Genomic DNA, 13057 nt, shown 5'->3' with positions numbered 1-13057 from the left:
AAGAAGTATTTTCAGTCTGTGAGTAACTACATTTTTTTTCTTTAGTTATGAAGTCATGATGTTTTTCATATGGATCCTTTTCTTCCATTTTATCTAGTTCTTCACTCTCTTCTTTCAGTGCCATTAGGCCTAAGGAAAAAATTGTCAAAAATACAAGTTAACCCCAGTTTTACGGCACATAGCAACATGTTTTAATATACTGTAAGTCTTCTACATTGTAATATTACTTTGGTCAAAAGTAGTAAATGCCAAACACATGAGATGCCAGGTCATTGATATGGTTATCATGGTGTCAATCATCACAATTTCGAGAGTTCTGTTCCATACACACACAAATCTATCGTACTTAAAGTACCCCTGTAGTCAAATATTTTATCCCTTAAAACGTATCTTTGATCATCAAAATGACATATTTAAATGTTTTTCTTGTGAAAATTTTCTCATGCCTTAAAATAGCTTGAATGTAACTCTACACCCTTGCCTCATTTACTATACGCTGATCTATGAATATGCAAATTAGTCCCGACTCTACTCATGGTGCTTTTCCACTGCATGGTACGGCACGGTACGGTTCACTTTTTGGGGGTTTTCCACTGGGTACAGTACCTGGTACTTTTTTTAGTACCACTTCGGTTTGGGTTCCAAGTGAACCGTACCGTTACCAAAACGTGATGTGTAAACTCTGCTGATCACGGATTGGCCGGAGAGAATCGTCACTACCTGCATCACTGAACTTGCAACGCAAACACAAAAGAACCGCTAGATTTAAATCAGCACAGCCAGCGAAGGATCCAACGCAACTGTTTTGAACAAGCGCACCTTTTTTTAACAACCAAAAAGTTTTGTTGTCTGTTGCGGAAGAACAGACGTTCCTCTCGATAGCAGAGGAGTGGATCCAGCAAGAGCTTGATAGGGCGACGCGGAATGAAAATGTTTTTTTTAGGAGTCGTGGTAGTAGAGGCAGCGCAACTATAACGACATGTGAATAATCCCGCCCACTCTAAAGCGGTACTGAACTGCAGAGGAGACGCAAACCGAGCCGAACCGTGCCATACCGAGCCGAGTCATAACACGCAGTGGAAAAGTGCCATAAGTCACACCAGCCAGCGCCTCCTGATCCACTTAACTGTAGTAAACGCAAAACAATGGCATACTAGTGGCGAGCGGTGACTTTTTTTAACCGGGTATACTGAGTGATAAGATTAAGCCCCCCTCCCCCCTCATCGCTTTTAAGACACACTCAAAGAGGAAAACACTGTGGCAGGTGTTGATTTAAAAGTATGCACATTCCTAATTTATTTGTAAAGGAAATTCATCTCTAATCCTTCTTCTATAGTTTGAGGTAGTTATTCGAATGCTAGAAAACAGCTGCTTTTCCGAGTAAAAACCACCAAATAACGTAGTTACTTTATGATATATTCAGAGGGTGGGGAGATGGGGGATTCCCCCGCACTATATGTCTCTGCATCAACTGAATGATTTATTTATTCATTCATTCTTATTCCCAGTAAACTCCCACCCGGGCGACACTACTCCAATAATAGACCATGTAAAATACAAAAATAATTTGATAAATAAAATTAAATAAATACATAAAATTAAATAAAAAAAACAAAATAATAATAATATCATCTTTAAAATATTGCCAAGACATGTGAATAATCCCGCCCACTCTAAAGCGGTACTGAACTGCAGAGGAGACTTTTTTTAACCGGGTATACTGAGTGATAAGATTAAGCCCCCCTCCCCCCTCATCGCTTTTAAGACACACTCAAAGAGGAAAACACTGTGGCAGGTGTTGATTTAAAAGTATGCACATTCCTAATTTATTTGTAAAGGAAATTCATCTCTAATCCTTCTTCTATAGTTTGAGGTAGTTATTCGAATGCTAGAAAACAGCTGCTTTTCCGAGTAAAAACCACCAAATAACGTAGTTACTTTATGATATATTCAGAGGGTGGGGAGATGGGGGATTCCCCCGCACTATATGTCTCTGCATCAACTGAATGATTTATTTATTCATTCATTCATTCATTCTTATTCCCAGTAAACTCCCACCCGGGCGACACTACTCCAATAATAGACCATGTAAAATACAAAAATAATTTGATAAATAAAATTAAATAAATACATAAAATTAAATAAAAAAAACAAAATAATAATAATATCATCTTTAAAATATTGCCAAGTAATGTTGCAAACAACAATAAAATCAGAAAAGGACTTTAATTGTAAGCGACAAGTATACAGTTATAATGTCTTTTTTTTCATATGATTTAGTCGAGTTTCGGCAATTGAGATCTGACAGCAACAGCGCATTTTTCCACTTGGGCGAGCGCTTTGCGGACAGCTTACCTCGCGCATGAAATCTCCAGCAGACCAGCAAATCACTGAGAATGCGCTATAATCCTGAAGAGTCATAGCAATAGAGCGGAGGAGAATCCGCTCGCCCGGAAGCAACCGCAACTGACTTAGATTTACAGAAAATTGCCGTTGTTTTCAAATAAATAATTGTACATGCTTATTCTCAACACTTTAAGTCACAGCTCAAATTACAAGGGATCAACTTATAATCATGTTTATATTAATTAGCCCCTGAACTCATTCTCTCAGACAGCCTGGGTATGTGGAGCATTCGCAGCTTATATGGACGGAACGCCACTGTGGCATACACAGATAATGACTGATAAAACTATATTTTTACTAGCGGACAACTACAGTGAATACTGTAACATTCGTTAATTACTTACTTGACGATGTTGTGTCCTAAAATGCCTTGAAGACTCGAATGCAGCCATTTGTGATTCTTAATTCGTGCCCGCGAGCAATGCGTGTGAAGTGCAGATGCCGACGCGGGACAGGTGTGTCTGACTCCGGGCTACTTTTACACTGTTGCCATGGGTTATAATGCAAGTTAGCGGTTCTAAATTCACAATAAACCCCAAGCTTCATGGGTTTTTTGCTCTAATTTATTTTTGGTTTTGTGCTGGTATTGGTATATTTTGCATACTAGTGATAGGAATCGATCCCTTGACGCGATTGGTTATTGGATTGTGACGTAGCAAACCGAGGGCCGTTTCAAACTGCATTTCTGGGTCAGCCTTTGGGAAACTAGTTTTAAGGAGAATATACTCAGCAATGGTGTTGATTAATAGATTGGCACATAGTTTGTCTATAAGCATATTAAAAACACCACATAGACAAATATGTGAAAAAAAGACAAACATAAAAAAACTTGATTTTCACTACAGGGGGACTTTAAGAGATTTATATACAAGTTAGCAGTTGTAAAAAATATAAACTGATCAGCTTTTTATCTGTGGATTGTTCTGTTTGTTGTCACTGTGTGCTCCAGGGTGTGCCCTAAATTATGGTGACCACTACATTGAATGATCTGTTAGGCCACTTATATGACATTCTTCAAAAATATAAATTTAGTATCATATCAATATCAGTTAAAATGTCTGTAGAGGGCAACATTTTAATAAGATATAAATGAGAATGAAACCAACCTGTGCATTCCTCAGTATCTTCTTTTTTCACTCTGAATGCTTCTTCAGTCCTCATGTCTTCACACTCCTCTTTAATAAATTCCAACATTTTAATAAGATATAATGACTAAATTAACTTTTGAGAATGGAAACCAACCTGTTTGTTCCTCAGCATCTTCTTGTTTCACTCTGAATGCTTCTTCAATCTTCACGTCTTCACTCTCCTCTTTAATAAACGCCATCTTTAGAAAGTCACATGGATCTCATTTGCTTCATCTGGAGTTTTTTTTCTGTGTGTTTTGGCAATTTTTGTTTAAGATTAGAATAATTAACAGAAAGGTACGTCTTATTTATTACATGGCATGATATTTATTGGTTAATAGATTATACTTAATAAATCACTTTTATGAATTTTTTTTTTTATTATTGATCTGTAAAACTTGCCATCATACACGTTTGTGTGCTCACTGCATTGTGCATTTACACTTTTGGAACAACGTGTCGTCAACAGGTCTTCCCTCCAATTCTATCAAACCTTTACAATTAATCCAGAACGCAGCAGCAAGATACATTTTTAATGAGCCGAAAAGAATATACGTCACACCTCTGTTTATCAATTTGCGAGCCCGGTCTCATGAAAATGCGTATAAATAGTATGCCAAATAAAAACAAAAACTCGTGGTATTGATACGCAAAAATGGACTTTGGCGTGGATATGATACGCAGTTTTCGCGTCCATAAGATACGAAATTTGTTGGCGTACATATGATACGCTGTTTTCGCATACATATGATACGCATCTACCCCACAACCCTAACCCTAAACCTACCCATCGCGTAGCATATACACGCCAAAGTCAATTTTTGCACATCAATACCACGAGTTTTCGTTTTTATTTGGCGTACTATTTATACGCACTTTCATGAGATCGGGTTCAATTTGCACTGGCTACCAATAGCTGCTCGCATAAAATTCAAGGCATTAATGTTTGCCTACAAAGCCACCACTGGCTCTGCACCCCTTTACCTAAATTAATTACTTCAGAGTTATGTGCCCTCTAGAAGCTTGCATTCTGCAAGTGAACGGCGCTTTATTGTGCCATCCCAAAGAAGCACAAAATCACTTTCCCGGACTTTTAAATTAAATGTTCCCTCCTGGTGGAATGACCTGCCCAACTCAATCAGAGCAGCTGAGTCCTTAACCATCTTCAAGAATCGGCTAAAAACACAGCTCTTCCATCTTTATTTGGCCCTCTAACTCTAGCACTCTCTATTCTAATTCTATTCTTCATTTAAAAAAAAAAACTTGCCCCTTTTAGACTTGCACTCTATTCATTTATCTGCTTGTTTTCTTTAAAAACTAACACTAGCTTCTCTAATCTTTTTGTATTCTATCTATTTGTTTTCTTTTTATTTATTATACAATTACCAAAAGCAAAAAAAGGTCTCTAACACTAGCTTGCTCTAATCTTTTTCTATTCTATCGGTTTTCTTTTTATATTAAAAAAAAACCGCTACGTGTACTGCATTAAGCAAACTGAGACTTGTTACACACTGCACTTGTATATCATTGCTCTCTTGTTGATTTTGATTGCTTCCATTGTCCTAATTTGTAAGTCGCTTTGGATAAAAGTGTCTGCTAAATGACTAAATGTAACGTTAATGTAAATTTAACCGTGCGGTGATTCAAGCGCGTCGAGACAGCGAATCATTCATTTCAAATTTCGAAAACCATCTATTTCTCCATCACTTCTTGCCAGTGACCGAAATCGTGTTCACGACGACCTGATTCAAAATATAGAGAGCAAAATGAGACGCACTTACTTTCCATTACTCATACGCGGACGCACAAAAACTAAATTAATGATAGATAAAGCACCTAATAATAAATTGCTATTACTATAAAATATACAAAAAATAACTGAACGGTCTGTATAGATTTAAACACCTTACTTGCTTAAAACACAAACCTTTCTTCAGCCAAAGCACAACAGACGCAGCCTCGTGACGTCACATCGCCATACCAAAATAAAAGTCTTGTTCACACGCTGCTGCGTCTCAAATCACAAGCATAGAAATTTACATGCATAAATATATACACAAATAATAAAATAGCTATCAAAGGAATTCAGGATTTAACTTTTGGTGGAATACATATTTAAATTATGTTTTTATAGATGTAATACGTTATTGTCTAATGATGTACTGAAAATATATTGTGAGATTCTGTGTAAAAGCCAAAACTGTGATGTTTGGGTACAGAAACCATTTATACCAAATATACCTGTATTAAAATGCAAACTGTGTTTGAGTTCATAAAGCAGAGTTCATATTATTCAGTACTGAAGCACACATACATTTTTCCCCCCCAAATATTATAACTATGGCCATGTAAAGTTAATTTGAGTTTTTTTTTAAAATACCTGAAAATATGTATAAGAATATATAAAAGAAATAATAAAAATAAGAATGTCAAGTTTAAATGTGATTCTTTAAATACCAAATAGTATTTCAATACCAAAAAGTACTGAGTATCTGTTTGGTTTCTTCCATTTGAGTAAACCGTTTCCAGCTGGTGGATTGACTTACCTATCTCAGTTTGAGCAGCTGTCTAACCATTTTCAAAAAATGTCTAAAGGCCCATCTTTTTTGTCAGCACCTGACCAATTAATATTAGTACTTACCTATTCTATTTGTTTTTCTAATTTATATATTTAAAAAATAATAATACCTTGTGTACTATTCTAGACTAACTGAGAATTTGTCACAACACTTGTATACTGTTGCTCTCTTGTTGGTCTTCTATTGCTCTCCTAATTTGTAAGTAATTTTGGATAAAAGCGTCTGCTAAATGATAAATGTAAATGTAAAAGCAGTTATGTTTCTGAAAGCCAAAAGCACTTTGAGCCATTCGCAATCTTGAAAGGAAAATGTAATGTAAAAAATAATAGCTTTAAAGTTTCTTTTATGTTTGTTTGTTTGTTTGTCTGAGTTTATGCAAGTAATAATTTAAAATCTTAACAATATGGATTATACATTTAATATACTAGTTACTTAGTAGAGAAGAGGAGAGAAGTATCCTCAACTGAACAAAGCTGAAAAATAACCATCTTTTTTATAGTGTGCAATTGATTTACAGTTGAGATACAGGTTTTCACAAAAAAACTAAATAAATTATAAAATGATAAACCTCACCATTGAGACTTTAAACCTTTTTTTAAGAAAAGGAATGAGTCAGAAGTATAAAGTATTATATTAATTTAAAATGGGGTTATGTGGGTGGATTTTCGCATTGGTCTAAACAAAAACTGCAGACTGGATTACTGAAAATGAACATTCATTCTCTGCCAGCAGGAGGTGCTTTTGGAACATCACAAATATAGTGGTTTCCCCGGTAACGGCTATATAGAAAAGCTCATAAATGCTGCTTTATCAGTTAATATGAGAATGGCATCAACATTTTTTTGAAGACAGTCGGTTCCCTTCAGAGATTCATTAATATAAAAACTTGAATTAGTGAGAATGAAAAGTGTGAAAAAATTCAGATATTTTATATGAACTTACCTATTGTCACGACACACACACGAGGATAACCGGAACTAAGGAGAGAGGATACAGCAGGAAGCACATCCACGTAACGAGTAGACCAGACAAAAGGGAAACTGAACAGGCAGGAACTTAAATACAAGGGTAATTAATAGAACACAGCTGAACGGAATCATAATTCCGGGGACAGGAAAATGACCAAAAAAATAGGACAGAAAAATGACCAAATATGGAAACACAGAAAGGCACATGAGGAGCAAAACACACACAAAACACGAACCACAGTCTGACATATCTCCCCCCTCCTGGAAGGCGCCTCCCATGCCGTACAACATCCAATGAGCTATACTCGGGAACAGGAGCCCTCCGTGGGCTATACTCGGGAACAGTAGCCCTCTGTGGGCTATACTCGGGAGCAGGAGCCCTTACTGGAGCGAGCTGAGGGGCTGGAGCCGACACTGGAGCGAGGTCCGGGGCTGGAGCCGACACTGGAGCAAGCTCCGGGGCTGGAGCCGACACAGGAGAGGCTGGTGGGCTTGGGGGAGCCACGGTCGGCGGGTTTGACTTTGGAGTGGCCGACAAACTTGATTCTGGAGCGGCCAGCGGGCTTGTGGAAGCCGTGGCCGGCGGGCTTGTCATCGGAGCGGCCGTCAGGCTTGAGTGAGCCGTGGTCGGCAGGCATGACAATGGCGCGGCCGGCGGGCATGACAACGGCGTGGCTGGCGAACGAGCGAGCTGAGGGGCTGGAGCCGACACTGGAGCGAGGTCCGGGGCTGGAGCCGACACTGGAGCGAGCTCCGGGGCTGGAGCCGACACAGGAGAGGCTGGTGGGCTTGGGGGAGCCACGGTCGGCGGGCTTGACTTTGGAGTGGCCGGCAAACTTGATTCTGGAGCGGCCAGCGGGCTTGTGGAAGCCGTGGCCGGCGGGCTTGTCATCGGAGCGGCCGTCAGGCTTGAGTGAGCCGTGGTCGGCAGGCATGACAATGGCGCGGCCGGCGGGCATGACAACAGCGTGGCTGGCGAACTTGACTTCTGAGCGGCTGGTGGGCTTGTCTTCGGCGTGGCCGGTGGGCATGACAATGGCGCGGCCGGCGCGCAGGACAGTGGGGGCGGTCCTCATACTTCATACTGAGATATGTCAGGGAGAAGAAAAGGGAAAACAAAAGATGACAAAAAACGGAAATAAAAACACGGGAGAAAGGGCGCTGCTTACTGTCTCAGTCTGGTCTTCTGTCACGACACACACACGAGGATAACCGCAACTAAGGAGCGAGGCGACGAGGAATATATGAAACAGTCTTTAATCCATGGAACACAGGGTACATAAACACAGATGACAGCAGGAAACACGTCCACTCAACGAGTAGACCAGACAAAAGGCAAACTGAACAGGCAGGAACTTAAATAAAAAGGTAATTAATAGAACACAGCTGAACGGAATCATAATTAAACTAAACAAGGACAGGAAAATTACCAAATAAGGAAACACAGAACGGCACATGAGGAGCAAAACACACACAAAACACGGACCAGAGTCTGACACCTATATTGACGTATATATATCTGACACCTTATCCACCGATAAGTTACCAGCGTAAGCCTATGTGCCTGGGCTCTCCAAAGGCTGTCTAATTCTAAACTTGAATATATATTTATTTAGTTTTATTTTAACTACAAATTTAAATGAAACTGAAACAAATAGTGAAAAGGAAATTATACACTTACACACGTAAGGATTGTATCAACCAAAAAAGTAACTGCGCATGTGTTCTCTACTTGGGTCCTTCTCATAAATGAGTAAGCAGCAACAGGAAACGCCAGGAGGCACTCCTAGGGGAAGGGGTACTGTCTCGGTTCGCAGGTTCATTGATTCTCTCTCCCTCAATTCAATTCAATTCAATTAATTTTTTTAGCTTTATTGGCATGACTGTGGAACAGCACAATGTTGCCAAAGCAATAAACAGTGAACAAGTTATACAGGCATATAGATCATAAAGAAACATAAAGAAAAGGTGGTTTAGTCTTTGTCCCTCATAATATGGCAGGAGGATACATACAGGATACACTATTAGGTGGATACACTTTTCTTTCTCTCCCAGAATATAACAGAGTTTGTCAATGTGGCTCGCTTGCTGGAATTCAGGCACAATTTGAGCTATTTGGGTAAAATAAGTGTCTTTAATGTGTTTATATTTGCTGCAGTGTGTGAGGAAGTGCAGCTCATCCTCTATGAGTGAGAACACAGTCGTAGCTCTCTGGCTCTCCAGCTCTGTTTGTGTCGGCCCGTCTCCAGACACAGACTGTGCTCACTCAGTCGATACTTCGTCAGAAGCGTTCTCTGACCATTGTCTTTAATTTTGATCAAGTAAAGGTGTCAATTGATAACCAGTCTTTAATCTGTAGAAGTACTTTAATTTGTTCATTTGTGCTACTTTGATCTGCCAATCATGGATGTATTCTTCCTGGGTTATTTTTCTAATTTCTTTAACTTTTGCGTGTCTTAACTGAATTGTTGAACTGAGTTGGTGTTTTGGTGTAGCCCTTCTTCATGAGGTAACAAGAGCAGAAGATCGTCAGCATACAGGAGGCATTTGATTTCTCTGCCCTTGCGGGTCAGACCAGGACAAGAGGACTTATCAAGTGCTGATGCCAGTTCGTTAATATACTGTAGATATTAAAAAGAGTCGGGCTGAAGCTGCAGCCTTGACGGACTCCTTTTGTCTGACTGAAATAATCAGTCTGTCTGTCGTTGATCTTGACACAGCATTTGTTCTTTATTATGTCATATGTCTTTCCTCCTATTCCGCTTTGAATTAGTTTTAGAAAAAGTCAATTGAGCCATACTGAATCGAAGGCTTTTTTTAAATCAATGAAGCAGCCAAAATTTTTTCCTTGTTTTGTTTGATGAACATATTTTTGTATGAGTGTGTAAATGCGATTTGAAATTCTCTGTTTAGGCATAAATCCAATTTGACAATTGTTTAAAATCTTGTGTTCTTAGATGAACTGAATTAATCTGTCATTAATAATAGAGCAGAATATTTTCCCGAGGTTACTGCTCACTGTGATGCCTCTATAATTATTTGGGTTGTACTTCTCACCTTGTTTAAAAATTGGGGTTATCACGTTCTCTTTCCAGATCTCAGGAAATTGTCCAGATTTTAATAAGAGATTGAATAATGTCAGGATAGCAACTCTCAGTTTGGGGCTGCTGTGTTTCAGCATTTCATTAGATATTCCATCCAAGCCACTTGATTTCTTATTTTTTAGGAATTTCATCTTCTCTGTCAGTTCAGTTTATTCTATGGGCTTGTCTAAATGATTTAGCTGGTCTTTTATAGTGTATTCCAGGTTATTTAGTTGGGAGGTCAGATGTTTTTGGGCGAGGGTTGTTTCGTTTATTGAATAGAGTCTTCTGAAATGTTCAGTCCAGGGGCCGGTTGCATAAAACTGTTTTAGACTAGTCTTACAAGTTAGTCATCTCATTTTTTTTTTTAAGACTGGACTTTACTTTGTAAGCCAGTTGCATAAAATCTTAGATTGGTCTAATTTAAGACTAAAAAGTAAGACTGATTGCCCCGTGGCTAACTTTTCCTTACAATCTATGTTGCCATGGAAACCAACTGCCAGCTGTGCCAGATTCAGAAATGTGGCCAGACTTTTGTTTGTTTTTCAACAATGCCGGATTTCCTAATGTAATAGGGGCCATTGATGGAACACATTATGATTCAAGCACCTTCAACCCATGAGCCATTGTTTGTCAATAGGAAAGGCTACCACAGTATTAATGTGCAGGCAATCTGTGACGCCAAACTAAGAGAGTTCAACTGTGTTGCTCGCTGGCCAGGATCAACCCATGACTCAAGAATTTTGGTGAATTCCCAAATTCATGATGCATTTGAGAGAGGAGAATTGCAAGGGGTGGTTTTAGGTGACTCTGGTTATCCACTAAAACCCTGGCTTCTCATGCCCTTTTTGAATCCAGTCACTGCAGCTCAAACTCGGTATAACACAGCCCATGCCAAAACAAGGAATGTCATTGAAAGGTGTTTTGGAGTCCTGAAACGAAGGTTTCATTGTCTGCATGGAGAGCTCAGAATTAAACCAGAGAGGGTTTGCAACATAATCTGTGCATGTGTTGTTTTACACAACTTAGCAAGGTAATAAATACGATTTTAGCCATAATTTCAACTTCAAATATCACTTTGCTTTTAATAGAGATCTTGCACTCCCAGACCTGGAGGAAGACCAAGTGCTTGATGAACCAGCTTTGGAGATCACTGAGGCAGGAGATGAAGATGGATCTGGGCGTTATATTCGACAAATGATTGTAGAAAACATTTTCTCTGTTTGATTGAGAAAACTGAAAGAATTACTATTTTGAAATGCACTTGACAAATTTTAATTTATTAATCAAACCAATATTTACAAAAAAATCATAGAGGATCAGTAGTAACTTCTGAAATTCAAAATAATCTTAAAATTATTTAAACAGAACTACCTTAATATTCACTTAAATACATGTCAAATCTATTTAATACACTTAAAGATATTTGTATACAAACATCGCTTTAATTTAACTATTATTAAGTAGTTAATTGATTAATTCTTGGGTATCAGTCAATGAAATCTACAGTTCATGTCCAAGTTTCTGTAGCTCAAATGTTAGCTTAGTTTTCTCTAATTCCAGTTTTTCTATTTCTAATTTTAGTTTTGCTTCCTCCAGTGTTAATACTTCATATTGTTTTTCCAGTATGGTTCATGGTTATCTTGCTTGCAGTGCCTTTCTGTGACTCCGTGTCTGAGCCACTTCTCACAGGTGCCACTTGGGTACTCTCCAAATCATCTCCTTTAATAATAATTTTTAAAAAAAACAATATTAGCAATGTTAATGAGTGACAGGAACAATTTCTTTGTTGTAAACATTTCTTTGCAAGAATGCTGTTGCCACTAGCCTCCTGTAGTCTTCAGTAATTTTAGAGCAAAAAAATTGACGTTCTGGATTTTTTTTATTTTTTTGGGAATAGTAGGAGACATGGTGACTTTTGTGACACAAACTGTAAACATGATTTGAAAAGGCTAGATTATGGGTAGCAAAATGTTTTCTCTTGGTTCAAGATTGACTGTAACAGTAATACAAACAGACTGTCACATTAACATTTCAATAAAAAAGTAGAAGTTGACAAAAAGTAGTTTTTGATAATGTCTAAACATAAATACAAAATCAAAACCTAAAACAGTAAGTAATTCATTGTGTTTGACAACACTGTTCTCAGAAACTACAGGATGCTCATCCTTGTATAATATACTGTAGAGAGCTATAGAGGCATCTAGTGGCTACACCATGGTATTCAGTGGCGTAACTTTGCTTTGAAAAGTGGTGGGGACACCGCGCAACTCGTTTTGCTAGTTTTTTATTTAATAACCTAATTTACTTGGGGACTGGGCTTAGAGTTGAACAAACTTAATTTTTGCTTTCCAAAAATACATTGATGTAACAGGGGCGGTGCCAGAGAATTTTGAACGCAGGTAGATCATTGACCGAGGGAGCTGGGCAATTCAGGGCTCCAGACTCATTCTTCCCACTGCTCACTCTTTTTCAGTTGGCTGCACAAGCACGGTTTTTTTAGAGCTACAACATGCTGTTAATCAATGCACGCTGATTAACTTTTATCGTAGTTTATAGTTATATGGAAACGAAAGTAGTTAACATTCAACCCGTTCTTTTTCATCAGTAGTATTATTTGTGATTTTAATTTTGTGAATGGGAGTTCCTCTTTTGACATGTTATAAGCCGGGCTTCTGATGCTTTCACTTTCGATTTCACGATCTTGCCAGGTTTTACAATAAAATATAATTGTCTGTTTTTGCTTACATCTATACACCTTTCACGTTTTAAGACAAAAAAAAAAGATGGATTCATTATTTTTAATTAAAATGCACAACAACAATAAAACAGTATTCAATGACAAACTAGCTTACAAAACGTTATTAACAAAAACGAATAAGATGAGGCATGGC

At 38.2% G+C, this 13057-nt stretch overlaps 1 long non-coding RNA gene across 2 annotated transcripts; it reads left to right on the top strand.

The window, feature by feature from the left end:
• The first annotated feature begins 1369 nt into the window (after nucleotides 1–1369).
• On the top strand, nucleotides 1370–9019 carry LOC107569322 (uncharacterized). 2 transcript variants are annotated; one of them, XR_001606883.1, is made up of 3 exons: nucleotides 1370–1380; nucleotides 8258–8261; nucleotides 8950–9019. It is a non-coding gene; the product is annotated as an uncharacterized lncRNA (long non-coding RNA). The 2 variants fall into 2 exon arrangements; XR_001606884.1 differs by lacking the exon at nucleotides 8258–8261 and adding an exon at nucleotides 1868–1873 and having other exon boundaries at nucleotides 8950–9018.
• Nucleotides 9020–13057: the final 4038 nt, after the last annotated feature.

Source organism: Sinocyclocheilus grahami, unplaced genomic scaffold, assembly GCF_001515645.1.
Source record: "Sinocyclocheilus grahami isolate Dianchi unplaced genomic scaffold, SAMN03320097.WGS_v1.1 scaffold1333.1, whole genome shotgun sequence".
Lineage (NCBI taxonomy): Eukaryota > Metazoa > Chordata > Actinopteri > Cypriniformes > Cyprinidae > Sinocyclocheilus > Sinocyclocheilus grahami.
The sequence above is the reverse complement of the archived record's forward strand: the minus strand, read 5'-3'. Positions and strand labels throughout refer to the sequence as shown.